Source organism: Lissotriton vulgaris, chromosome 8 (assembly GCF_964263255.1).
Source record: "Lissotriton vulgaris chromosome 8, aLisVul1.2, whole genome shotgun sequence".
NCBI lineage: Eukaryota > Metazoa > Chordata > Amphibia > Caudata > Salamandridae > Lissotriton > Lissotriton vulgaris.
In genome coordinates, this window is record NC_141696.1 from 1561839196 (window position 1) to 1561858603 (window position 19408).

The 19408-nt window shown below is 47.4% G+C and overlaps 1 protein-coding gene across 1 annotated transcript in view; it reads left to right on the forward strand.

Annotated features, from left to right (window-relative positions):
- Nucleotides 1-19408, forward strand: part of LOC147700416 (uncharacterized) — a 69150-nt gene that overhangs the window by 42381 nt on the left and 7361 nt on the right. The gene's annotated exons all lie outside the window — the stretch shown is intronic.

Consider the following 19408-nt stretch of genomic DNA (forward strand, 5'->3'; position numbering starts at 1 on the left):
AAGGAGAACATGTTTACGTATTTCTCAGCCCATATCCGTTCCTTGACCTCCATCGGGATATGCTGAGCCAATTTCTCCCTTCTCGACGGAACAGACCCCTTCCCCGCAATCGGCATTAGCTGCTTACCTGAGCTAGAAGCTGTAACCGCCGTTGCTGCCGAACTCGTGCCAGCTGCGGGTTGCTCTACTGGAGCCTGCGGGGAAACAAACGGACAAGGAGGTTTCGCGGCCTCTCGAGACTGCCGCAACTGCCTCATTAATTGCTTGGCCTCCTCAGCCGTGTCCCCCGGAGCCACGGAACGCCCGCTGCTATTACCCAGCCATGCCACCAACTGGGCGGCCAACTCCGGAGGCATGTCCCCGTCGTCCACTGGGGTAACCACAACGGGGATCCGCTGACCCTCGGCAGGAGCCGGCGCGGGAATCTCCGCTGGTCTAGGAGGGCTCAACGGAGGACGGAGGAGCCTCTGGAACTGGGACCTCGTCCACGTTTGACCCATTCCTGGCCCTCTTCCTTCTTCCGGGTCTTTTTGGCCTTCCCGCACCGTCCCTGGCCGCCATTTTTCTCTTCATCTCTGCCATGTCCTTCACCAACATCCGGAGCATCTGGTCGGTGCTGACCTTCTGTGCGACTCTCTTGCCCGGCATTTTCCTTCATAGGTGAAAAATCCTGAACGCGATTTGCAGTGCTAGAAGAGAAAAGAGAGAAATTACAAATTTCAAAAATGACTCTTCGTTCCGTCTCGAGCTCACGTGCAGCGAGGAGGTGCAGCTTCAGAGCACAGGAACAAGAGGATGCTTCCTTGGCTTTTGGCTCCTTTTATTCTTCTCTGGGCGGGCGTGAACCCGCCTCCTCCCGCCTCCCTGGGCGTGACGGACGGCTTCGGTGTCTAGGACAACCCACTCTTGGGCGGGAAAAAGCGCGCCCCGGCTACGCCGCTTCGGGCATACCAGCCGAGACGCGCCTCCCGCCAAAAATGGCTTCCCGGGGGGATCGGGGTACTCCACCATACGTTCGGGGGGACCGATTGGTCGCCCCTTTCCATAAACCGTGCTGGAGACAACCACCGGTGCCGAAAGAAGCCTTAATTTTTTCCTGGTTTTTTTTGCTCCAGTTGAGCTGTTTACAATTCCCTGTTTTTTGTTTGTCCCCATAAAAAATACAAAAAAAATATAAAACTGATCATAAAAGCCAAAAAAAGTATAAAATGTTCCAAAAAACTAAAAAATATATAAAACAGCAAAAATAATTTTAAAAAACAGTTCTTTATAGAACTACCTCCAATTTTTTAAAAAAATGCTAAATTTTTTTTAAAAATCTGTCATTCTTTTTTCCCCATGGTACGCTCCCCGGTACGCTCCCCAGTGCGCGTACCGGGCGCTCCCCTGCGCAAATTGAATGTTTTTTTTTTTTGCCCCACTGGGTCCTTTTATGGCCCCCACATCAAACCTAGGGGGTCTATCCTGCCCCTTTTTGGTAATTTCCCTCTTTGTTTTTGCCACCTCTTGTGTCTCGATCCTACCGAGACACAAGATGGCGGCCGCTCCGGACTGTTTGGAATGTTAACAGACACCCGAGAGCCAATCAGCTTTTCGCTCGCGAACTCGCGTAGCGCGCTGGTGCGCGCCCTGGTGCGCGTACCGGGGCGCGCTTATAGATATATATATTTTTTAACCTAAATTACTCAAAATCCACTGGAGCACATATCTTGAGACATAGCAAAGGCACATCGGGCTACCAGTCCCTACAATTTTGCCAAGTTTCGCGGAAATCCATTCAGCAGTTCGGGCTAAAAGTGAGTCCAACCGCCCTATGGAAATTAACATGGGGAAAACACATTTTGGGACCCCCCTTTTATCTTGACCCCTGCTTGACGAATCCCCCCTTTCAGGGAAGCAGTGGAGCGCCGCGAGGCAAATTTGAGGAAAATTTCAGGCAGATTCCTCAACCGGCGCCAAAGTTATTCCCAATAGAATGTTGCGAAATCCCTATACAAAATAATCCTAACTATAACTACCTACTGGCGACCGCCAGTAGGTAATATATATATACATCTATTCACTCAAAAAAACAAAGGTTACAGGGTAATTATAGTTAGAATGTGGATGTGGCCTAACAGCTAGAGCGGTCGACCTCGAAGCTGGAGAACCGGGTTCAAGTCTCATCAACGACACTCAGCATCCTGTGATTCACGGCAAATCACTTAATGCTTCTGTGCCTAACAAAATGAATGTGTCCTTCTGTAATGCAACTTGTGCTCATGTAAAGTGCTCTGATACCTTCGGGTCGAGTTCACGCTATATAAAACTCTGTCCCAAAAATAGCATTAAAAATGTAGAAATTCACTGAAAAAAACCAAACGTTACAGGGACATAAAAGTTAGGAAATTGCATTAAAAATAACCTTAGAAATTTACTGAAAAAAGCAAAGGGTACAGGGTTATTATAGTTAGGTTCAGATTTTACCCATATAATATGATAAAAATTCAACAGTTCTAGTTAGAGTTCACCCAAGTAAATATATTGCGTGCCCTAAGGTAACTATAACTCTCGTCCCCGCCATGCACAGTTTCTCATCAATAATTTTACTGCAAATGTTGCACTGATAATGATATTATTATTAATGTCATGAGTGATGTAATATGTGGGGTAATTAGCAGTGCATTGCGAGTATTTACCTCAAATACTAATAATGTGCAGAATAAGAAACACTCCTTGCCATATTTGCAGTAACTGGGAGTGTAGATTTCACAATGATTCACAGAACATGAATCAGAGGGCACAGAGCGGGATGTCATAGACAATGGTCCCAGCCTAACTGACCTCTGTGTCGAACATGCAGAATCAAAGTCAGTTAAATTGAAGCATGCCTTCGATCCCGAGACCCCACAGCCTTATGCAGAATAGAATGCAGAATTATCAATAAATTTAAGATTTCAACAAAATCCTTCAGTAATTAATGATTTTGCACAATTTACACCTACACTGGGAGCTCCTACTGGACGGAATCAGACACAGTGACGGTGCCCGAGACGGGAGAAGGATTGCATGCTTTTTTGCAGTCCTAGAGGTGCACCAGAGTGGCCCTTTTGTGGAAGGAGAAGCCATCCAGCATCCCTTTTAATCTGTGAAGGTGCTTCCCATTCCACAGTCTCATGTACGGAAGCTCCAAACCTACTCCTCTTGGGAAAAGAAGTACAAGTTGTAGGCACTTTGATGACCAACTAATTAATAAGCTGTCAGCAAATGTTCCTGTACAAATAGTGTCCATAATGAGTGGCCACAAATTGATACTTAGTGAGACAAGTCCAGTGTTTTTAGAGCGTTACCTTCATTGTAAAATAAATTGTATAATTTACTGTACACCGGATGTTGTTGTCATTCAAACCCAAAATGAAGACTCTATATTGTATTCACAAGACCCAAGGGCTCATTTGTAACCAGTCTTCACAAGAGAGGATTCACCTCTAGATTTAAATTACACAGAAAATTAAGAGGCCTGGAATCTTACAGGAAAAGAAACTGGATTGATTGAAAGTGCAGAGCCAGTACAGCCACAGTGAAACCGACTGCAGTGAATCCGCACACTCCTCAGTACAGCCGCGGTGAAACCGACTGCAGTGAATCCGCACACTCCTCAGTACAGCCATGGTGAAACCGACTGCAGTGAATCCGCACACTCCTCAGTGCAACCCCGGTGAAACTGACTGCAGTGAATCCAGACATTCCTCAGTGCTCCACGGTGAAACCGACTGCAGTGAATCCGCACACTCCTCAGTGCAACCACGGTGAAACCGACTGCAGTGAATCCGCACACTCCTCAGTGCAACCACGGTGAAACCGACTGCAGTGTATCCACACACTCCTCAGTGTAACCACGATGAAACCGACTGCAGTGAATCCGCACACTCCTCAGTGCAACCACGGTGAAACCGACTGCAGTGAATCTGCACACTCCTCAGTGGAACCACGATGAAACCAACTGCAGTGAATCCGCACACTCCTCAGTGCAACCACGGTGAAACCGACTGCAGTGTATCCACACGCTCCTCAGTGAAACCACGGTGAAACCGACTGCAGTGAATACGCACACTCCTCAGTGCAACCACGATGAAACCGACTGCAGTGAATCCGCACACTCCTCAGTGCAACCACGATGAAACCAACCGCAGTGAATCCGCACACTCCTCAGTGCAACCACGGTGAAACCGACTGCAGTGTATCCACACACTTCTCAGTGAAACCACGGTGAAACCGACTGCAGTGAATCCGCACACTCCTCAGTGCAACCACGATGAAACCGACTGCAGTGAATCCGCACATTCCTCTGTGCAACCACGGTGAAACAGACCCCAGTATATCCACACACTCCTCAGTGCAACCACGGTGAAACTGACTGCAGTGAATCCGCACACTCCTCAGTGCAACCACGATGAAACCAACTGCAGTGAATCCGCACACTCCTCTGTGCAACCACGGTGAAACCGACCCCAGTATATCCACACACTCCTCAGTGCAACCACGGTGAAACCGACTGCAGTGAATCCACACACTCCTCTGTGCAACCACGGTGAAACCGATCCCAGTATATCCACAGACTCCTCAGTGCAACCACTGTGAAACCGACTGCAGTGAATCCGCACACTCCTCTGTGCAACCACGGTGAAACCGACTGCAGTGAATCCGCACACTCCTCACTGCAACCACTGTGAAACCGACTGCAGTGAATCCGCACACTCCTCAGTGCAACCACGGTGAAACCGACTGCAGTGAATCCGCACACTCCTTAGTGCAACCACGATGAAACCGACTGTAGTGAATTCGCACACTCCTCTGTGCAACCACGGTGAAACCGACCCCAGTATATCCAAACACTCCTCAGTGCAACCACGGTGAAACCGACTGCATTGAATCCGCACACTCCTCTGTGCAACCACGGTGAAACCGATCCCAGTATATCCACACACTCCTCAGTGCAACCACTTTGAAACCGACTGCAGTGAATCCGCACACTCCTCAGTGCAACCACGGTGAAACCGACTGCAGTGAATCCGCACACTCCTCAGTGCAACCACGGTGAAACCGACTGCATTGTATCCACGCACTCCTCAGTGCAACCACGGTGAAACCGACTGCAGTGAATCTGCACACTCTTCAGTGCAACCACTGTGAAATCGACTGCAGTGAATCCGCACACTCCTCAGTGCAACCACGGTGAAACCGACTGAAGTGAATCCGCTCACTCCTCAGTGCAACCACGGTGAAACCAACTGCAGTGAATCTGCACACTCCTCAGTGCAACCACGGTGAAACCGACTGCATTGTATCCACACACTCCTCTGTGCAACCACAGTGAAACCGACTGCAGTGAATCAGCACACTCCCCAGTGCAACCACTGTGAAACCGACTGCAGTTAATCCGCACACTCCTCAGTGCAACCACGGTGAAACCGACAGCAGTGAATCCGCACACTCCTCAGTGCAACCACGGTGAAACCGACTGCAGTGAATCCGCACACTCCTCAGTGCAACCACGGTGAAACCGACTGCATTGTATCCACGCACTCCTCAGTGCAACCACGGTGAAACCGACTGCAGTGAATCTGCACACTCTTCAGTGCAACCACTGTGAAATCGACTGCAGTGAATCCGCACACTCCTCAGTGCAACCACGGTGAAACCGACTGCAGTGAATCCGCACACTCCTCAGTGCAACCACGGTGAAACCGACTGCATTGTATCCACACACTCCTCAGTGCAATTGAAGTAATTCGGGGGTTCCCAAGGCCTACACGCTCCAGAGATAACCCACTTACACTCAAGAACTGTTGGCACGGAAACTGTAAAAGGCAAAGAACAAGTTTATTAAGACCCCATGGGGTGGTGGTACACTCAAACAGCACCCTTCGGTAATGCAAGAGGTATCACACCGAACACCGGTGTGACCCCGTTTATATACAGTTTTGGGGCAATAAAAGATAGGCGGCACGAGTTTAAGACACATTTTAAGGACATATATGGTCATGTTTTGGAATACTGCCAGCTCATTGGAGGGGGCACAACTCTGCTGGTCAGTTTGGTGCACATTCCAGAAGGTTTACGGGTCAGTGGGAACTGCGCATGTGCGGCTTGACCAGTACTAAAAATAGCCTGTTGCTGGGCAGATAGAAGTGGTCAGCGGAACGGACAACGGACTAAAGGGCACGCCAGCCACGAGGCCGCTCATGATCTAAGATGGCCGCTGCAACATTCAAAATGGCGTTTTCATATATAGCCAAGTTAAGGAGGACAACGTGTAGGTTCAGCTAATCGCTAATGCGGCCGGGCCAATTACAACAGACGACCCTTTTAGCGTTTAGCTGAATCTACCTCATAGTGAACATAGTCAGGATGTTCGTCCTCGATGTCTATTAACATTATTTGTGTTACCTCCTTGTGAAGCATCATTTTGTCATGGGCAAGAGCTCGTCTTGATGGTATACAAGCTGATAAACACATTGAACATAAAGCTGGGCCACATTGAATACATAGGCATATGAAAAACATGGCTCCTACAAGTATACAGAGAATCGTCAACAGTTTCCAGCCCCAAGTTGCAAGCATGGACCAGAACCATCCCGAAAGTGTCCAAGTTCCATTGTCCGGGTGAATCTCAGCTGCAATTTTATGAAGTTTGGAGATGGCATCATACACAGATGGAGAATTGTCCGGAATGTATACACAACAGCTGCTTCCGATAATTCTACAGGCCCCCCCACGATCAGCCAAAACAACATCCAATACCATTCTATTTTGGAGGGTGACAATCCTGGAAATCTGTAGTTCCTCGGTAATATTCCCCAGGGCAATGGCAGTGTCATTTGCAACAGCCTCGACAACACGTGTCAGTCGTCTGATTTTCCGGCTGTTCAGTGCAGCCCCCACAAAGGAGAATAGTCCCAGATTAAAGTCCACATATTGTTGTAATGCAGTATCCGTTTGGTCAATGTCCTCCAGGACAACAGTTCGTTTAACCCTATTCAGAACGAAATCATGGTACAAAGTATAATCATTGTGATACATCGGAGGGGCAATGAATACGGGAGGTAACACAAACGATACATAGCACGTGCCCAACCACCCCAATGGAAGCTGATGGTAGCCCTTCGTTCCACAGATAAAATATGTATTTCGTGATGCAACAAATGAAATACCATTCGGGCTATCAAACGTGAGAGTAGTATTACATTCGCTTTTCCCCACTGCAATCGAACCCTTGTTCCTGATACATAAATCGGCTTTTATAGCAATGACATTTATAACATGGGCACTAGAGACATTGATGTTCCTCTGATTGCTGTATACACGTGGGGCAGACACATTATCAGGCCTGTACTCTTCCCATTCGAAACGAGTGCCCTCAGCCCGGGGAAACCCATCCTTGTCGTGGAAACATACTTTATTCAAACGGAAAAGCACCCCCCCTTTTGTTGGCCATCTCATAGTAAAGAGGAGGGTGTACCAAGCGTTGCATGACCCATTATGCGAAAACGGGAGTGGAATAAGTGGAGTGCCCCCTCTCTTCTGGTGCCCTGGCAACATCCCACACACCCAACAATTTGAAGTATTGGTCATGTTATGTGTGTGGTGAAGAATCTGAATGAAGCTGTTATTTAAGTACGTTCGGCGATGTCGTTCTTCATGAAAGGGCAGTGTAAAATGAAAATGTTCAGACGGAGCCGGGGTAGTCGGCAGCAAATGTTCACGTGCAGGCACCACAAGTTCAACTACCCAGGCTATAACAGCTATCACCACAATGGTCAAAACAAAGAGAAAGGCACCCAATATTTTCTTATCACGGGATGCCGTTGATGCCATAGTTCAAGAATGTTCGTGGAAAGTCTCAAATGGCACAAATTGTTCACAAATTGTTCACCAAAGTCTTAGATACACGTACGTGTATACCTAAAAAAGAAAAATACGGTGCTGAACTCCGAGGTAGCCGTTGTTTTCTTCTCCGGGCCAAGACGGGTGTCGCTACTCTGGCAGAACTGATCCCCCCCCCTTGGAATTCCCGGTTTCCGTTTCACAAACCTGGAGCGGTAACCAACCAGTCATTAAAAAAAAAAAAAAAAAATCTTCTTATCGTGGGCGCAGGTTGTAACGCTCTCTTCCGGCAGCAGATTGGTCCGGGAAGGCTCCCTCAACTTCGGCCGACGTCACAGCTGGGCTCTTTTCTTTCTCCAAGATCTCCTTATAATCAGTCAACACAGCAGGAGTCACCAGGTCCGGGGAGACACGGCGACAATGTGTCGAATGCACCCACCGCTTTCTGTTTGTCACTCGTACTGCGGTGCGGGTCGCAAGGAGGACCTGCTCGGGCCCTTCCACCTGGGCTCCAGACTGCTTGCTCTCTCAAACGAGCGTATCATAACATAATCCCCAGGACGAAGATCGTGGCCCTCTCCAATAGAGTTATCAGGGAGCGCTTCTCGAACCTGTTGGTGAATAGAGAGCAAATCATTTGTTAATCGTGCCAAATAATCATTCATCATAACACAAGGTACATCATGTATTAATCGCGGCTTGGGCACCCCCCAGATATTCATAGGGCGGCCAAACACCACCTCATAAGGCGTAAGGCCGGTTCGTGAGTGGGGTACTGATCTAAGAGAAAGCAGTGCCAGCGGCAAAGCATCTGGCCACTTCAACGATGTAGACGCTACAATTTTGGCCAGCTTAAGCTTCAACGTAGCATTGTACCGCTCGACCAAACCTGCTGACTGAGGGTGGAATACAGCGTGGAACTTCTGCTGAATCCCTAACCCCTTCAGTACATATTCCACAATCTTTCCAACAAAATGGGGCCCATTATCGCTCCACAAAAATTTGCAAACTCCAAAGCGAGGAAAGAATTCCTTAAGCAACACCTTAGCTGTCGTCAAAGCCGTATTGTCTTTCGTGGGGTAGGCCTCAACCCATTTGCTAAAAGCACACACCACCACTAGGACGTACTTCAGGTTATTGCAGCGCTCGAGCTGGATGTAGTCCATTTGAAGCACTTCAAATGGTGCAGAAGGTGGAACGAACCCTCCTTTCGGAGTATGGGTCCCCTTTCCAGGATTGTGTTGCAAACACACCAGGCAGGTCTGCACTACTCTCGTTGCAGTATTAGCAATCTCGGGATGTTCCCAAACTCGTGTTAAAAGCCGAGTGATTGCCAGAGCTCCGACATGAGCCAGTCCATGTGTCATCTGGACCATCGCCTGTAAGTAAGCCGCAGGCAATTTCCACTTCTCCATGTCTTTGCTTCTCCAACAACCCTCATCATCTAGTACCCCGTCTGCTGCCCAAGCCGCAAGTTCAGATTCAGTAGCTGATTTTTGAATATCCAATATTTCTGCTCTAGCATCATTCCATCGCTCAGCCTGTGATTGTACCACATACATGGGGGAGCTAGTTCGGGACATAGCCGTTTGTCTAGCTATGCTGTCTGCAAAGGCATTCCCTTGACCCACTTTATCCGTAATCTTTTTATGGGCACTGCACTTCACTATCGCTACTTTCTTAGGGCCAAGCAATGCATTTAGGAGATCACGCACTAGCTCTCCGTGCATAATGTGCTCTCCGTGTGATGTCAGAAACCCACGTTCCCTCCAAAGTAGCCCGAAGTCATGGGCCACTCCAAAGGCATACCGGCTGTCCGTGTATATGTTCACACATAATCCAGCACTTAATTCGCAGGCTCTTGTTAAAGCTATCAGCTCTGCTGCCTGAGCCGACTTTTGTGGTATCCTAGCTGTTTCTACCACTGTCTTAAGTGTCGTGATCGCATATGCTGCGGAAGTCGTGCCATCTGGCAGCCTCAAACACGATCCATCAACCCACAGTTCCCCATCCACATCTGGAAGTGGCACATCCTGTAAGTCAACACGACCCTTTGTCTGTTCCTCGGTCAGGAAAACACAGTCATGATGTTTTTCTTCCTGACCCTCCTCGGCCGGATAGGGCAATAAAGTGGCAGGGTTCAAAGTAGCGCATCTTTTCAATGTAATATGTGGCGCCAAGAGTGTCAGCTCGTATCCTGTTAGCCGTGCACTCGTGAGATATTGGGTCTTGGTTTGGTTTAACAGGGCATCTACTGCGTAAGGAACTAACACCAACAATTTGTGTGATAACACTATTCCCTCACTCTGTCGTATGGCTACTGCAGTTGCTGCTACCGCTCGAAAACACCCAGGCAACCCTCGTGCTACAGGGTCCAAAATGGCAGAGAAGTATGCACATGGTCTCTGCTTATCCCCGTGCAATTGCACTAACACTGACAACGCGCACCCATCATTCTCGTGCACGTACAATGTGAAAAGTTTCGTATAGTCTGGTGTACCTAACACGGGTGCGGAACAAAGGGCCTGCCTCAACTGCTCAAAAGCTTTCTGACATTCATCTGTCCACTCAAAAGGCATTGGTGTGGCTTTGGACAGTAATGCTAGCAAAGGTTTTATGATATGCGAAAAGCCCATGATCCATTGCCTACAAAAGGACGTCAACCCTATAAAGGCACGTACATCTCTCTGTGTGCGGGGGACTGGTGTGTCTAAAATTGCTTGAATTCGATCAGATGTTAATGCACGCCCCTCCTTAGACAACAGATGACCGAGGTAGGTCACCTGGGGTCTACAGTATTGAAGCTTTTTCTTAGAAACCTTGTGATTGTTTTGTGCCAAAAAGGAAAGCAACGCAAGTGTGCTCTGTTCACATTGTGCATAGGAGTCAGCGGCAAGCAGAAGATCATCCACGTACTGGATGAGCGCAACGCCAGACTGCAATTTAAACGAATCTAGCTGCCTTTTCAAAGCCTGGCTGTAGATGCTAGGACTTTCAGTATATCCTTGGGGAACACGACAAAATCTATACGATTTATTATTGAGCGTAAAACCAAACAGATATCTGCTATCAGGATGAACAGGGATGGAAAAGAACGCATTCTTTAAGTCAATAACACTAAAGGTGGTGGCTGTCGGTGGAACCAAGGTAAGCAAGGTCGTAATATCAGACACCACCGGGTATTGGGGAATGACAATTTTGTTGATCTCTCGCAAATCGATAATAAATCGATAGACTTTGCCATCAGTGTCTCTCTTAAGAATCGGAAGAATAGGACTGTTACAAACAATATAAGGGACCTCCTCCACAACCCCTGCAGAAATCAAATCCTGAACAATATGTATCAATGCAATTTCCCCTTCTCTCGAAATCTTATACTGTGGCACTCGTGGTAGAGGGGCCCCCTCCTTAACAGTAATGTGTATTGGTGGAATACGCATCTCTCCCACATCCGTATCTGAGGTCGCCCACAACGTATGCGGTAGAGAGGCCAAAGCTGGAATGTCTAAAATAGCATAAAATCTGTCAGGGTCAGGGTAATTGTGATTCAGGATAACCCGCACTCCCTCTGGAGCGCAACGTATTGTCGCTCGAAAATATTTAAGCAAATCAATGCCCAGGATATTATCTGGGGTATGGGGTGATAACAAAAATTGGCCAAAACTAAAGTATTTGTCTATGCATAGTGCAAGGGGCTTGGACAATGGGCTGGGGGAGGGTGTGCCATCAAACCCTACACACGTAATCATTTCGCCGGACAGGGGAGCCCTCGGAACCAAGTTTTTCGACAAAGCGCTACGAGTAGCTCCTGTGTCGACTAGAAACTGATCAGTAGAACCCAGAATGCCCGCTGTTACATATGGACCTTGCTGATCTACCGGCACTTCAACTGATTCCTTACCCCATCCTACGCAATCCTATGCATGCACATAATCCTGATGTTCCACATTCTCTCCTTCCGAAATCTGATATTGATTCCGTCTATCAAACGTATTTCGTTCGTCCTGGCCACGGCCCCTCTCCTCAACCTGTCTACGATCACCTCCGCCACCCCTCGCTCCAGTATAACCACCTCTTGACCTTCCACTTCCTCGACCACGCTGACTACGCTGTTCACGAAGTACCGGACAATCTTCGGCCCAATGCCCAAACTCCTTACAATAAGCACACTGATCCTCCGCAATATCCGTACGACCATACGATGCGTTTCCTCCACCTCGTCTACCTCTATCATTCCCTCTACCCTGTGTTCCCCGAACTTGCGCCAACATCACCTTCGTTTTCAATTCCTTCGCCTTTTTCTCTACACTTTCTTTAGCCTCCACTTCCTGTCGCTCATAATACTGAGCCATAGTTAACAAGGACGCAGGGGTCGCCGTGGCCCAGGAACTTTCACTCGACTTCAATCGTTTTGCAATCTCTGGTAGGAGATTAGCTACATACTTATCTACAAACAAATGCCGGCCCGTATCGTCTGTTAAAGATTGACCACTGTAGTCATGAAATGCTTCCTCGAAGCGTGTAAAGAAATCTGAAACCGTTTCATCGGGTTTCTGCTTGCACGACGTTAGCATAGTCCAATCAATCTTTTTGGAGGGAACAAGCGTTTTTAATTTATTCAAGATAGCTGCCGGCAGATCTAGAATTAACTGGCAGGGCTTACAGGCTGGTTCTCTATCTAAATCTGCAGCATTTATTTCTTTCCATGTTCCCCCCAATATCGTTTCATCATTATTTTTACGAATTTGCCTCCACATATCAGGTGGTAATATTAGCCCAAAAAACAAATCTATATCCACAAGAGTCATCACACAAGATGATATAGCCCCCTCCACCCCCTCGTAAAATGCCGCCGGATTCTTCTGAAGATCAGGTAGAGAATTTTTCAATGCCATGACATCTGCTCTATTCCACGGCGTATATACCCAATTATACACAAAATACCCTTTCGCATCCTTCGACAATTTATCATCATCCGTACCTTCCCCTTTTGGTGGAACATACAAAGGTGCGGCTTCACGCATAGGCATAACATGCAATGCAAAACTCTTATCTGAACCACGGAGAGAACACTCTTTGGCCTGCCCATTTTTCTCCAATTCGGCCTCCTTTTGCCTCTTTTTCCGTTCCTCCCTCAATCGGATTGTCTCATCCCGCAGCTTGATCAATTGCGCAAACAGGTCATCAACATCTGAAAGATCAAAATCACCTTTAGTCAAATTTTCACGATACACTGACAATGCTTTGGGCTCAAACGTATCAGAAAGGTCACGATATGCGCCTACAACTTCATCCGCCAGACTAGACAAAAAATACATCAATTCAAGATCCGACCACCCTTTCTTTTCTGTTAACAATTGCTCCTGAGTAATACTACGCTTATTCACTTTACGAGCCCAACTGCGTAGATGAGCGGACCTCTCCGTAGTGAACCTGAGAGCGGATATACCCTTCTTGTCCGACTTATCCCGTCCGTCGTCCCCTGAATCCTCAGCCGGAGCCGTCGGCGAAACATGCGGAGGCGGTGACCGTTCTAACAAAGAAAAATCATCAATTTCGTTATTAAGGACAGGATAAAGTGGTCGGCGAATAGGAAATTGACCAGTCGTTTGCAATTTACGTTCCCGTTCCTCCCTTTCTTTCTTCTCCTGAGCCTACTTTTCCTCAAGCTGTAAAGCCTTATCCCGAGCAGCCTTACGCTGCTCTTTGTCCGCCAAGGCAACTTCACGCTTCATTCGCTCACGCGCCGCTTTCTCCCACATTCGCACACAATCAAACATATTTTGTCTAGACCTACGTTGAAACAAACATTGCTCTACAAATTGTATTTTACTTAAATCAAACGACCCGTGTAGAGGCCATTGCAATTCAGAATCGGCCTTGGTGTACTTATGCCATAATTTACTGTACATAATAGGGGGAAGGCCAAATTTTATATACATGTCCCTATTTGGTGTTCCCTCTGGGGGAGCCGGCTGTGCTTCTGCTAACCTAATTGAGGTACCTTCTCCAAGACAACACATTCCTCGGAGTGTGCTGAAAACAGGCATGTTCAAAAAGTATCACGAAAACGTGACACCACACAAAATGGCACTTACAGTTCTTCACACAAGTGTGCCGCTCAGGGGAAAAAACAAAGTTAGAGAAACATCTCTACATGCCTGCCTATGTGAAGTGCACTACACATATAAGTTCAAAGATCACAAATTCACAATGTTAGCTAACTCAAATCAAAGACGTAGATCGTAGGACTTCGGCAAGCGTCCGAGGACTGCCTTACCGATCACAAATCACAGAATTTCAGTAAGCATCCGAAGACTACCTTACCGAACACAAATCATAGGACCTCAGTAAGCGTCCGAAGACTACCTTACCGATCACAAAGCTTACCCAAATTCCCAAATGTCCAGATTCCAACTGCCAAGGTCTTGTAAGCCAAATCAGCCAAACGGCACTTTCTCAGCGATGCAGACACTTCGGAAACTCAGTCGGAGACCGGCGCCACCTGGAAGGTCAGATCGGAAGGAAAGGAAAAAACACCGTCGCAGCCAAGACTCGGGTCACTCGTGGCAGCGCGCGTCCATGGCGAGTTTCCAAGCCTTCGTCACGACCTCTCCTTCGGGCATCCGAGTCACCGATGAGTCCCTTCGTGGTCGCCAATTGAAGTAATTCGGGGGTTCCCAAGGCCTACACGCTCCAGAGATAACCCACTTACACTCAAGAACTGTTGGCACGGAAACTGTAAAAGGCAAAGAACAAGTTTATTAAGACCCCATGGGGTGGTGGTACACTCAAACAGCACCCTTCGGTAATGCAAGAGGTATCACACCGAACACCGGTGTGACCCCGTTTATATACAGTTTTGGGGCAATAAAAGATAGGCGGCACGAGTTTAAGACACATTTTAAGGACATATATGGTCATGTTTTGGAATACTGCCAGCTCATTGGAGGGGGCACAACTCTGCTGGTCAGTTTGGTGCACATTCCAGAAGGTTTACGGGTCAGTGGGAACTGCGCATGTGCGGCTTGACCAGTACTAAAAATAGCCTGTTGCTGGGCAGATAGAAGTGGTCAGCGGAACGGACAACGGACTAAAGGGCACGCCAGCCACGAGGCCGCTCATGATCTAAGATGGCCGCTGCAACATTCAAAATGGCGTTTTCATATATAGCCAAGTTAAGGAGGACAACGTGTAGGTTCAGCTAATCGCTAATGCGGCCGGGCCAATTACAACACAACCTTACAAGAGCAGTAGAGGAGGGAATTTTACGTGTCATTGATAAAATGATTGAGCAAGGCATTCTAAAAGGAGTGCCAGTCCATCATCCCCTTTTGTATCGCTTTGGGAGCCCTTGCAATCATGGGAAATGAAAAAAACAAGTGGAAAATGGAAGGATTGTACAGTACCTGAGAAAAAGTAATACTGTTGTCCCAAGTTGATGTATTGTGTTGTAGAACATGCAATATCCATTGTCATCCCCTGGCTTTTAGTCACAATTAATTATTCATTGTGTAGGTGTGTTTTGAAAAATTGCATTTTGTTTCGCTATATTTTCATGAAAGTTAATTGGTTGTTGTATTATTTCCTCATCATGAACCATGTCAATAATGTGAAAACTTATCAAATGTACTTGTTTTGGGATATTTGCTAGAAATTATTTACCCTTTTCGAAGAGACAGACTTCATGCCAGTCCACTTACAGATTTTTTATGGTGGTGGGTGAAACTCGTTGAGTTTTTCTCCACGGAATTCCAGTGAGATTTACAAAAACTCTGCGAGATTCTGCAGAGTTCCACATAACCACCCTGACTATGACACAGTCTCACACAAGAAACAAAGATTTCTCGCCCCTACCCCGAGTCCTGGGCTTCGGGCTTTGGGCTTCACACAAAGAGCCAACGTGCAAGTGCAGTGCACTTGCCATGGTCTGTTACCTGTGATATTCTGCATGTTAGCATGCTCCCGGACACGATGCATGTTAGCATGGTGCCTGACACGCTACAAGGTGCAAGGACACCACACTGCAGATCAGAAAATAAACACAATAAAGATAAGGCTGAAATAAAATACTGCCTGGATCAGAGGGGAAAACCTGCCTTTCCTTGTAAAATAAATCCTGCTCTTAGCAGGTGAGATTTTAGGAGGGAAGCAAAGAGATGTTTGCGAACACCATGACAAAAATTAGTGCCTTTATAGTTTTGGCATGTGGTCCTGTGAGTTGTGACACTGCAGACTCCTGATACTAATGCCTGTGAGCTCTGCCTTTGTAGAACACCTTGACTCCCACTTAGGCAGTGAGGCGTCAGCGTTAGGGAACACCCCAAGTCCTACCTCACAACCACACAGAAGAAAGAAGCCAGGAGCTGAGTTCCTAACCCTAGTATGAGGGGTGCAATCCTGGTGCCTCACACCCATGCTGTCAAGAAGTGTTGAGAACAAGGGTACGTTAGAGGAGCTATTCTTACCTGAATGAGTACACTCGTCTGTAAATCCAACTATGCGCCCAAAGATGTACAAAGTATGCACATTTAGTCTACACACTGTAGGCGCCTCACCGTTCTGGGTCGAAATCGCTGGGACACCATGTGCTAAGGGCATATCTTCCGATATTTTGTCCATTCAAGCTGCCCCAACTCCTTCCATTCCAGGAGCTAAGGAACCACAAGACATTGTCAACATAGGGAGTGCGGCCTGTCTCATTACAGGAAGGATCACTATAGAACCCTTTAACTTTAGTAAAAATAAGCTTGGGAAACTTCTGAAAACTCACATTGTGACTCCAACCATTTCTGATGGCTGCAAACGACAAGGAAGTTAAGTCACTCTGCAAAGAACACATGCTGGTGCCAATGTCTGAGCTCCAGGATTCAGAAATCCTTCTGTAACCGTGGGGCGGAGCTCAAATAGCGCTCTACGTAGAATTAAACAGAAGCATGCATGCAAATGACTCCACCTTACGATTTATACTACTAACACCCCTCATGTTTGCACAAACTGAACCTAAGGAACTGGAAGCAAAGCTTCAAAGAGAAACATGCAGAGCAGAGGGATTTACAAGCAAACAATCTTTTTCACACTTCCCCGCCTAGCAGTTTCAACAAACTGCACTTTAGGGGCACTGGCAACAGCAGCCCCATGTGCGTCAAACAAAATGAACCTCAACAAAATTGCATCCCCGGATAAGAATTCTCCCACCATATGCACCAACCACTGTAAGCCTTACCCACTCAAGAAGAAAGTGTCATCAACACTTCTTGACAGTGCCAGGATTGCACCCCTCATGCTAGCGTCAGGAACTCTGCTCTTGGCTTCTTCCTTTAAGAACTTTCCTTTCATTTTAAGTAAGCGGACTCTGTCCGTTTCCTATTTGATGTTATAGATGAACCTTTTTCCATTTCTTACCAGACAGCTGTCTTGGTCTGTCTACTTTATGTGATTCTCATGCAAATACTATGATGATTATTTTTCTGAAAGAGTAACCATGCTTTTCTCCTCTGTAATATTTTACATTTTTAATATGGCCTTATAGCTCGCTGTAGCTCCAAAGTCCTGTAACAAGTGAGCGGACCTTTAATGGCTGCTATAGTCTGCTGCGGCAGGGTATGCTCAGACATGAGTCCCTTGCTCTCTTTACCACTGGATTCAAGATAGCCTGGCTGACGAGGGTTATGAACCCGAAACCGGTCCCAGGATGTTTGTTTCCAGTCCAGGGAAGACATGGCTTGGCAGTTTGGGCTGGACTGTTCCCATGAGGCACAGGGTCAGACTGATTTGCATATGGCCATGTCTGACCTGGGGTGGCTGAGTGAGCTAAAGAATGGTGATGGATTAAACCCAGATCAGTTGACTGGGGGTGAGTGTTTGATTTGTTCAAACGCTTCGTCCATCATCCCCTTTTGTATCGCTTTGTTCGCCCTAAGTTGGCAGGGTATGCTCAGACATGAGTCTCTTGCTCTCTTTGCCACTTTATTCAAGATAGCCTGGCTGATGAGGGTTATGAACCCGAAACCGGTCCCAGGATGTTTGTTTCCAGTCCAGGGAAGACATGGCTTGGCAGTTTGGGCTGGACTGTTCCCATGAGGCACAGGGTCAGACTGATTTGCATATGGCCATGTCTGACCTGGGGTGGCGGAGTGAGCTAAAGAATGGTGATGGATTAAACCCAGATCAGTTGACTGGCGGCGAGTGTATGATTTGCTCAAACGCTCCGTCCATCATCCCCTTTTGTATTGCGGCAGACTAAAGGGCTATTAGAAAACTTGCCAAAGGAGGGCAGAATGTGTTAATTAATAAAACAAAGGCATCCCACAGACTGCGGGGGTTGAAACACCCCTCCAGCTCCGAAACCTTTGTTTTGGAACTGTTGATGTGAGTGTTTAACAGTAAGCAGCTGCATGCATGGCCACAGCAGCTAAATATTGAACATTCAATATTGGTGTGGCTCGCTGGTTAGAAGCGGCAGACCCGGAAGCAGAGAACGGCCCGGGACTAGGGTTCAATTCCCGACGCGGTAGGGTCGTGGACCAGGGTCAGCGGACTCGATAATTCTCGCCTCTGTGCCTACTCTAACCAGGGATCACACTCGGCAACTCTGGGCATTAGCTTGCCTCATCTATACAACGGCCCCCCACATTCGCCGGGGATGCCTGATTTCACCTTGGAGATACCCAGTAGGGACCATCTCACAGGGATAGCCAGGACGGGTTCCCCAGCGGTCTACAGCGCCACGACGCCTCAGGGCAGCAGTGCGCTTTACAAGACACATATATACATACATACATACATATATACATTAACATCAATAGCTATGAAAGGAGGCTGAAGTCCGCCCCTTGTTCTACCTGGGCTCGGCTAAACTGCTTTTCCTTGTTCAGGTGAGTCAGGGAGATGCAGAAGATGAAAAGTAATCCCACCCTCTTCTTCTGACACACCAGTGACACTTTGACCTACTGGCGGAGGTAAGGGGGAGGCTCCTGTGTGGCCTACTGCACAGGCTCTATCTTTTGTTTGCCCCTGCCCAATACATATATTTTGGAGAGGCAGGAAAAAGAGAGAGGCTGTGTATTAAGACATTGTAATGTTGAGAGCAGCAGCCCTATATCAGGTTTTAGAGGAAGCTGCTGCTCTACTGTCTTCAATGGAGGTGTCCACATTCCAATGTTCTAAGCTTTGTCCTGCGAAGGTTTGAGTACGAATTCCAGTTCTTGAGTCGCCGTCCTGTGGGGCTCACAAGACACTGACCCTCCACATCATCACTTTGGATAATTTCTAAATACAACACATTGAGGCCTTGTTGCTTCTACTTCTCAGAATGTGCACGCTGCATCAGCTTGAACTTAAATTGCTGTTGCTCAGACAGCATGGTTTGTTTAAATCTAAGCGTGTGGTTGACTGATATATGAACCAGGGGCAGACTTATATACAAAGGCTTTAACATGCTGTTTGTGAACTAGATTGTTTTGCTTCGCAAGTTTCATGGTCTGTAAATGGAAAGGTGGGGGTAATGAAGAAGTGAATTGGGGTCTGTTCCCTTAGAGTG